This window comes from Thunnus albacares, chromosome 12, assembly GCF_914725855.1.
Source record: "Thunnus albacares chromosome 12, fThuAlb1.1, whole genome shotgun sequence".
In the NCBI taxonomy this organism is placed as follows: domain Eukaryota; kingdom Metazoa; phylum Chordata; class Actinopteri; order Scombriformes; family Scombridae; genus Thunnus; species Thunnus albacares.
This window is the reverse complement of record NC_058117.1, coordinates 17,895,039-17,905,205: the sequence shown is the minus strand read 5'-3', so window position 1 is coordinate 17,905,205 and position 10,167 is coordinate 17,895,039.

The window sequence follows — 10,167 nt, the reverse complement described above, 5'->3', positions numbered from 1 at the left end:
GACTTATAACAGGTTGTGCAATGCAATACAACAACCCTGATGTAAATACTGTTTTTGTTGACACTACTGGTTTCTGTCGTTCTATGGTGCATTTTGAGACTGTACTTTGTATTGTTTTGAACTGGATTATATGTGTATATGTGTTATAATTATATTGTAAATGCTCCTAATATTATGTCCACCTCATATATATATATATATATATATATATATATATATATATATATATATATATATACACACAGGAGCAAAAACCTTAGAAACACTACAGTATAATACAGTCAATAAAGCAGCACTACAAACTGCAGCTAAGAAACTGCCACAGGATTGGATCAATACCTTTTACACAGCATTTAAATATGATCAGTTTTCAATTAACAGGACTTTGTATTTTTCTCCTTACTCAGTGTATTTTCAGGTCAGTAATTTTACTTTTTATAGTATGTTCTGGCTGTACTAATTGAAAAGTGGTCTTTTATAGATTGTAATATCAGTTCTTTAAATTTCTGGTTCTCAACCTTTATATCTTGTCACATGTTGCATATGTCAGCAGGTTGTAACCAGTTCAACTATGAAGTGATTGTTTCCTCTATGATTGATTTATTAAAGAAAAAAAAAAGTTAAAATAAAGATGAGAATAAAGTCTTTAAAAAAAAGTAAAGTGTCAATATTTTGCAGAAATATGTTTTCCTCTTGTTTTCTATCCTGTCAATCACTTTGTGACTCCTCCAAATTAATTACAAGGTACTCAAAAACTAAAGGCCACATTTACATTAAATTTGCTGTGGATATTCAGAGGATGATTCCTTGCGTTTTTGGTGACCCCCTGACCTTCTCTCTTACACTGCCATCATGTCAGAATACCTATATGTACACCAAAATTAAAGGGAAATGCTCTCAATGGGATGCACTTTTTATTTTGGGTTATACTCGACCTTTCCTCTTGCCAAAATGCCCACGTCTGCATATTATCACTAAATCTAATGGGCATATCACCATAGGATTCACTGTCAGTTTCAGTTTCCAGTTGAGTTACTCGTTCAGTCTTGGTGCTTTATCTCTCCTGTTATGTGATTGGCCAAGAAGCCAAGGCTTTGAACAGTCTGAACCAGGGCCAAAGTTACAAAAAGTTTATCACACAATAAATCACGCTGTTGATGGACATCCTTTACAGTTGTTCTCATTTACAGGAACAGAGTGAGAACTCTTCATTGCTTAAGAAAGATCACATTTTTATAAACTACTTTTACTTGAACAGATTTTTAAATAAGTGCTACTTCTGCCAAATAAAAGTGGTGGTAGTGTGGTATTTTTGTGCTCTTTCTCACAAAATAATGAATCCAGTGTGGTGGCCCATTTTGTGTCCTCAGCATACATAAGCAAAATGGAAGAACACCATGAGTCATTTTGAAAACACTTTCAATATGACTGGGGGGTTTTTTTTGTTGTTTTTTTTTGTGTGTGTGTGTGAATCTATGATCACCGGAAAATAATAGATACAACAATGTTTAGGCTACAACAAAACTGTCCACAGTGAAGTGAAAACTCTTGTGGGACTACCGGTTTTTATTTATGCAGAGTAGGACATTCTATTAATATTTTCCTGTTTTCCAAGAGGAGTCGGAAATATCTCAGCACTCTAACATTTCAGACATAATCCACCAGGCTGCTGAATACTTGTATGTAGCAATATTTTGCAATTATGAGTCTTATAAACACTGCATCAATATTACAATCCCCCTCCGAGAAACAGATTGTTTGCCTTTCCAAGCTAGTAGTCGCAGTCTTCCCTGCCATAAATATCTTCTGTCATTGGTGCATTCCTCTGCCTTCACCACAGCCTTTGAGTGTTTTCGGAGATTGCTTGGTCTGCACCAATGCTCTCATTCCAGTGGACTGATCACAGGAGACCTGATCCAGCTGTGTCATGAGCCGCAGAGAAAACCATGACTGATAAGGAGACTGAGGAGACACTGATGTGGGGATGTGGGATAAGGCGTGACTTTAAAGGCAACAAGCCGCATTTGGATTGTATTAGGAGATAATGCTAATGATGTTCCGATCAACACTAATTTAGGCCTCTGTGATTGAAGCAACAACACTGGGAACTTCTGGCTTGAGATCACTGATGATAGCGTCAGTATGAGACATGCCGCTGAGCACAGGAATGGATATGAATCTAAGGCCTGTAAGGGCAGACACGTCATCATCCCACAACAGTGGTGTTAGTTGCCACAGACAGCTGGAATGTTCCACTGGGATGACAGAAGGTGTGTCTGATCACACAACATCCCACCCAACCTCATCCTTCACCCCCCCTCCTCTTCTGTGGATCTCTCTCAACACTGCCCTTCCCCATCAACATGCCTCCTGGTTGAACCCCCCACCCCTCCAGCTCCTAATCCCCCAGTCCAAGCTAACTGGTCAGCCGAGACAAATGGCGAGGAGCTGCCTGGTGGTAGTGAAGACGCAGCAGGTGCTGTGCTGTCAAAAGCCACTTCACACCTCCTCTCTCTCACACACCACCGCCACTATCGGCCCCCCGCGAGCCCTGGCCACCCTCTCCGTGGGAGGGGAGAGGGGGACTCTCCAGGGCCTGCTTTGTTATCAGCATGCTCCAGCTTTGATGTGAGCTGGGCCAGAATCTGGACTGTGTTTACTTGAAGGCATCTCCCTTGTTGTGTGTGTCAGCTTGAGGTAATTACAGCTCAGCGAGTGGCCCTGACCGTGATGACACGGTGGGGTAGGTGTGGAGAAGTAGGCAGAGCCCGGAGTACATCAGCGTCTGAGGCTGCTCTTACTCACTAGGATGTGGTGTAGACAAGGGAGCTCCCAAGGGGGGTATACTGCTTGCACAGGCATGATTTGTTAAGAGAAGCAAGGACCATGGCCAGTAATGTCTTATAATTGTATTGTTATCATGAAGTGCAGGCCTGTAGTGCCTTTTTTTCAGCGGGGTGTCACATCAAAGACTTGTTAAGCAAAGCAATACATTTAGAAGTACAATTTTTTTGTGGAATAATTCAAAGGGACAGTTTGTTTAAGTTGATATTTTGCTGTTTTAATGTATGGTAATGCATTTTCTATTCATTGTGGTTCATGAGTTTGATAAAGAACCATTGGCTTAAGACATTAAACTCTGTGTTTTATGTCACTTTTGCTGTTTGAGATGAAGTTTGGAAATGCTTTGAGTTCAAGTCGTTTGGGGGAAAAATGCTCATTCACTTTCTTGCCAAAAGTTAAATTTAAAGATCGATACCACTCTCATATCTGGCCATTAAAAATGAAGCTTCAGCCAGGAGACCATTAGCTTAGCTTAGCATGAAAATTGGCAACAATGAGAAATGGCTAGCCTGGCTCTGTCCAAAGGTAAATAATTCCCCCACCTGAACCGCTGAAGCTCATAAATTAAGAGTGAAAAGTAAAAACAAGTCTCATCTAACTCTCTGCAGGAAAGTGAATGAAGGTATAACTCAAAATTACAAGCCATCCCTTTAAAGGATAAGGCTGTCAATAGTCTATAACTATACAAAAATGCATATCTTTTATTGTCAACAAATGCCATTAGTTTCCAAAGCTAAGCCCATGCCCATTCGTTTCTACTGATGAGATGAGAATCTTGAGAGGATGTAAAAGGGTCATAAACACGTTTTCATTTTTAAAAAAAAGGTTAAGTAGCTGCCTAAAACAGCTGTGCGCTGCTGCTTTTAGCAAACATCACTCAAACAGGAGTTAATAATGAATCTGTTGGGGACTATTTTAGGGATTAAAACACGTTTGGTGCATTAGTGAATATTTATGACAGCAGGATGACACATTCGAGATTGACTCAAACTACAGTGCTCATGAAGAAACATGTCAGCCAGTGCATCGGTGTGGCTCCCTCATGCATTTTTTATCGTTGTTGGACAACAATAGAGGTCTATGATGCAGGAATGACACACAGAATATACACAGGCAACACTTGATATTAAGATCACTTCATTGTCGGTTTTGCTCTATGGAATATCACCACATTTATCATCTAATTCTTCATACAGTATAGTTTAATAACATGTCAATCATATTTGGATGTAGCCATATAACAGTGAGTTCCAGCTGCCCATCAAAAATGCCCTCAATTTGGAAACTAATGGAGAATGACTTGCCAGTTTTGCATTGCCAATTACATTTCGGCAGTTGTAATTTTAAAAGAGGATTCAAAAGCAAGTCAAATCTATCAGCGTCATTCCAAAAACACTAGTCACACATTGCACAAGCCCACTGGTGAGAGTTTGATAATGAGATTTCCCCTCCCTCCACCTTCTCAGTAGCTAAAACATTATTCTTAGAATACAAATTAACTGTAGCCTTCAGACTATTTGAAAAAAAAAACTATGCATGTATATCAGGCTGTCAGGTCTAAATGTCAAAACATAGGTTCTGTCATAGATCATGTTGTGCAATCTTGTTTCTCCGGCTTCAAACATGTTGATGATGTCAGTGTTAGCCTGAAGTCAAAGGTCAGATTCCACATTATTCTGCCGAAGCCTTGTAGATAGCCAGCCTCGCAGATACTGGTGCATGGACTCTGTAATCTGGAACTAAAATGACGCTGGAGATCTGTGCATTGCAAAAGGCCAGACATCCGCCTATAGGCCTGGCGCATCTGTCAGAGAGGATGTGTAAGCTCTCTGTCAGAGTAATACTACGGAAAATGAGTCTTGCATCATCTGTAGTATGCTGTAAGGTGTATTTTATAATCGTGTGCATCATTTGAACGTATTACAAAGTGACATGTTATGAAATTCTGTGCTCTTTTTGTGCTGACTGCAGACTTTTTATTTTTAATTTGCAGAAGCAAATTCAAGAAATCTAAGCACAGTGAGGATATTTACTGTGTCGCCCTCTCTTTTTTAACTTGCTACAGTTAATTTTGACTGTTATCCAGACTTAATAGATGTTCTCACTTGTGAAAGAATAATTGCCTGTCTGCTTTGAACAGCACCGGAGCACACAGCTAATTTGAAAAAAAAAAAAAAAAGTAAATCAATTCTCTTTAATGAAAAAAACCTTTCATTAAAAAAAAAAAAAAATCAACATCATGAATTCCCACATAGACCAAGGTGACGAACCACATATGGCAGAGAGTTAATGTGACAGTGAAAGCTTTTTCAAAGCAAGTACACACACAGATTAGGGAGGATCTACAAAGTCTATCACGATCTGATAAGACTTTTGTTGTTTTCATTGGTGAGTGTCTCTGCTTTTATCTTCTACAACTGCTGAGCTTCTCTTATCATGTGCGGCACAGTCTGGAATTCCAGCCTCTGATAACTGTCTCGTAATCTTTGGTTACCCAAACAAAGAGTTAAACTACAGGACTTTAGAAATATTTCATAAACATTATACCTTACCTGTAAGTCTCTAAAATTTCCATCCATGATGGATCTTCTTAGGAGATCACCCTTTGAATCTCTTGTTTTTACCAGATCATCAGCTAGAGGAGCAATATCTTCTATTTATGATCAACTGTGTTTGAGGTTGGTTATAACAGAGGAGCAATAAGAAGAGGCTATGAGAGGAGTACACACTCCCTCGATTTGTACAAGACACTGTCTGATGTAATTCAAGCTGCTTCAATGATTGCGTTTCTCCAAAGTTAAAGTGACAGCTCAATATTTTGAGGGAAATATGTTTACCTGCTTTCTTGCGAGAATTAGATGACTACTATCATGTCTGTACAGTGAATATGATGCTACAGGCAGCATCCGGTTAGCTCAGCTCAGCATAAAAGGCTGGAACATGTGGTTTTTACTGTGTGCTCAAACAGAACATGAGGCGAAGCGATGTGAATTCTAGACAGTCAAAGGAAAGATGTGACTAGATGCAACTTTTCCCGGGAAAAAGCTGTTAAGTTGGTTTAGTTGGTAAGAAGTCGACACTTAGGCTGCATTCAGACTAAATCCGGCAATCCAGCACTACAGCGCAGGGGACTGCAACGGTTGGAGCATGTTGTTTGAGGTACCCATGAGACAATGAAATACAATCCAGGTAGCCCAGTTGGAGCTACGGCTTAATGCATTTAAGGATTTATCAGAAGCCAAAACACCACACAGCGGATTGTAAAACTCAGAGATTTATTTTATTTTTCAGATTTTACAACTCAAGTTATCACAGCTTTAGCTTTTGTCACGACATTTGCGAGGTAAACAACCGTGTTATAAAGTAATCCACCAGGAATGTGCGCTTGCATGTATGTGATTGGCCAACGCAGTGTGACATCAGGTTGCATTTTGGCAAAAATTGAGTCCGGTTCAACTTTTTGCCGGATGGCTACTGCGGTTTTTTGCCGAGCCCTATGCAGTCCCCAACCCTGCAGCGTAAACATACTGCCCCCATTCAAATGAATGGGAGGGCTGCCGTTTTACACGCATCGCCAGATTTGGTCTGAATGCAGCCTTAGACTTGACAGTTCTTTCTCTAACAAAAAGTACTTAGTTCTCTTAGTGTGTAGTTTTGTGTGTTAAGTGATGTATTAGCATATCAGGGTTTTTCAATAATTTCCTAAAAGTAGCTGCTATGTAATTGTTAATTCTTGGGACATTTCTTTGAAAGGGTTATGTAATTTGGTAGTATATGTTAAATGTGCTCATTATAGAGTTTTTAAGAAAGAACCTAATATGCTAATATGTAATTTGACACACAAAATTACACACTGAAAATTTTCCGTCAGTTAAAGAATTGCCTAATTCTAAGAGTCGAGTTCTTACTAACTAAACCAACTTAACATTTTTCTCTGATTATTTTTAATAACTTTAATAACTTGCTCCGTAAATTGTCCTAAAACTTAACCGTTATCTGCAAATTACTATAAATTTAAAGGACCTGTAGAATAAAGCATTACCAAAATTTTTCAGCTTGAGCGTGAGAAGGAACAGACGAGGAGCAAAAAGGAGAGAGAGGGAGAGGAATAACAGAAAGGAGTTCCTGCTGAGTTGTGAGATCATTCAAATACTGAGCTGAACACAAACACACAGCCAGACTTCACTAAACACATCAGCGGTCCAGCAGTGAAACTCACGTGAAGAACGGGAGCCAAAAATTCATCTGAATTTTATAAACTCTTTAACATTACATCATTACATCACATTTTATTACCTACAGTATGTTGATCTTTGAAGCAACCTTTCCTGTTGTACTGTCATCCCCGTATCTTCTCCTGTCGGTTCATTGTTATGTTTTGGTTCGATAAAAAAAAACCCACAATAAACACAATTTGTAAAATTGCCGTGATAACTGCTGATTGCAATGGATTTGATAAAGTGCTATTGTAAGAATATATTTTGAGGTTTGCTAAATATCATTTTTCATCTCTCACTGCAGAATCAAACCCACCGACATGAAGCCTGGAGCAATACAACTTGAGGGTGAGGTAAAGCTCCTCTGCCTTGATGCCAAGAGAAAGCAGAGGCAATGGTTGACCTTGTCCTTCTTTGCTGTTGGTCTGTGGGTTTGGGCCAGGGACAGGAACTCCCTGTACAGACACTGTGTCTGCGATTGCTGAAACTACTCCACAGTAGAACGCTTTGTTCACTGCCACCAAGGAAAACCTAGACAACAAAAACACACACATTCTGGAAAAATGAACACTTGAGAGGGGTCGTTTTCTCCTCAAAACGTCTTGCTTGGGTTTCAGCGGTAAATAATATTCCCTTCAGAGGGGAAAATCATGCAACTTTACAAAAATGCCTCAAGATAATACATACAAGACCTGTTGTTATCAAGCCATTAATCTAAATTTACAAGTAGTGAGGGGTTATGATGTCTTTTCGTTTGAAAAAAGAGAGCGCATACCCACACTGTGACCCGAGATTAAGTTGTTTAAGTGTAGGGGGGTGGCTGTGACTGGAGGGGAAGCTCATAACTCTCCGAAAATTAAACAGTTTAGAGGTCATGTGGTTATTTGTATCACTTAGAAAAATCTTAACATGAGTCAGCCAATAAAAATAACAATGAAGAAATGTTATTTGTAATTGGAAGGCAGATAGATAATTAGATTTTGAGCCACTTACACATGCATACATGAATATAATCAAATAGTGGCATTTTAGATAAACTCAGCGACTTGTTACAGTATATTTAAGCCCAACATGTTTTGCAGCCACATGCTAATAAAAAATGCAACAGCAACAGTTGGCCACGGGCAGGCAAAGAGCTACTGGCATTTTTTATTCACTTCCAATACAGCTAACCAAATATCACTGGCAAATAGTGTCACTTCAATCATGGTGCCCCCAAAACTGATAGGTTATCCAATTATGTGCGCTGATGGATTCCTGTGAAGCTCGAACATTGCTCATGACCTTTTCTTGATAGAAATGAATTTTTCTCCCCCTCAGGCTAAACAAAATCTCACAGCACTCCACCCTTTGAGTGAGTCATGCTGGGATAGTCAAAGCCTACACCATGAATCTACAGACATCACTCCTGGAGAAGAGCGGTTTAGAACCACTTTGTTCGCCGATGTGTCGCACATCTCTCTCTCCTTTCACTGTATTGGCACGTCTCAGGGTTTTAGAGAGATGTCGACCGGGGCTACAAAGTCCTTTGCCGCTCTTTGCTCCATGTCCCGGAGCAGGTTATCTCTCCCTGCAGCAAGCTGCCACGCGCCTATTGCACCTGATTGTCTCATCGGCACATTCCAGGTGAGAGGGCCCGACAAGCCAGGACAGAGCACCCAGACAGTGATACACTTGTTCAGCAGCCGCAGGTGTAGCTGCCCTCTTTTTCTCCGCTCTCCCAGAGGTATTAGGCGTCGTGGAGGAGCAAGAGTAATCTCAGGCAAGGCAGAGAAAAATCAATGACAAATGACTCGGCTTTTTTCATGTAGCACAGTAAGAAAAGAACAGCTTTCTTTTGGGGGGGGGGGGGGGTCATAGTATTGACCTACATTCCTGTCCATCATTCAAAGTAGACTCAGGAGTAAAAAAATACAATAAAGTAATAGACCAAATGGTGGAAACACCCTGTGCAATCCATTATGAAAAGGAATTTTTCAATATATGCATTAATTCAGCCTCATGTGCTTAACTGGGCCAAGCATTGTGACTGTATGGAGTCAGGAAATTGCCTGCAGTAGAGTGTAAGGGCAAGAGGTGGTCAAAATAAAGGGAACACCTAATAATATACTGTAGTAAAATCCAATTCAACACCACAAACTAAAACTTTTATTCTAACTTAAAGTTGTTTGACTTCTCCTCTGATTCATATTCTTCGTAGGAGTTTGCACTTGCACTCATACATAAATTAATGAATTAAGGTTTTTGTGTCATGTACAACTATTTCCAGCTCACATGGTCTTACAAGATACCACAAATTTATGTAAACCAGATCCAGAATGCTGCATATTTAATTGTCAAACAATACAAAACTATTTAAATCATTTTCACAATCAGATTTTTTCAGGCCTTCATGTCTCTTCATAAAACACTGACAAAACATGTACTGTATAAATCAGAATAGGTTCTAATTAAAAAGTCTATCTTGCCTTTTTTTTCCAAGCTGTCATAAATGGACTGCATTTATAAAGCGTTTTATAATTCATCCATACACTAATGTGATATTGTGAATTTCTCCCACTGGCCAAGCAATCAGGATCAATTCAGGGTTCAGTGTCTTGCTCAAGGACATACAGATGGGAGAAGCTGGGGATCGAACCACCAACCCTGTGAATACTGGACGATCTGTTCTACCTTCTGAGTCACAGCCACCGTAATGAGACAAAGTTAGCAAACAGAAATTAAACAACACTCCTGTTTTTGATATTTTGATGAAATTTTGATCTGTACATTAAAATATTTCAGGGCGTCAGAGGTTTTTCCATTGTTTAGGGTTTTATATTTGTCTTCTTCCTTATCTGAAGGGTCTAAGGATAGAAGGTGATGTACTGTATGTTGAGATTGCACAGATGGAAGTCCTTTGAGGCAAATTTGTGATTTGTAGTTTTGGGCTATATAAATTAGGGCCGCAACTAATAATTATTTTCACAATTAATCGATTAATCTGCAGATTATTTTCATAATGAATCGATTAATTGTTTGGTTTATAAAATGTCACAAATTAGTGAAATATGCAACTTACAATTTCCCAAAGCCTGAAATGACTTCTCCAAATTGCAGCCCTGCC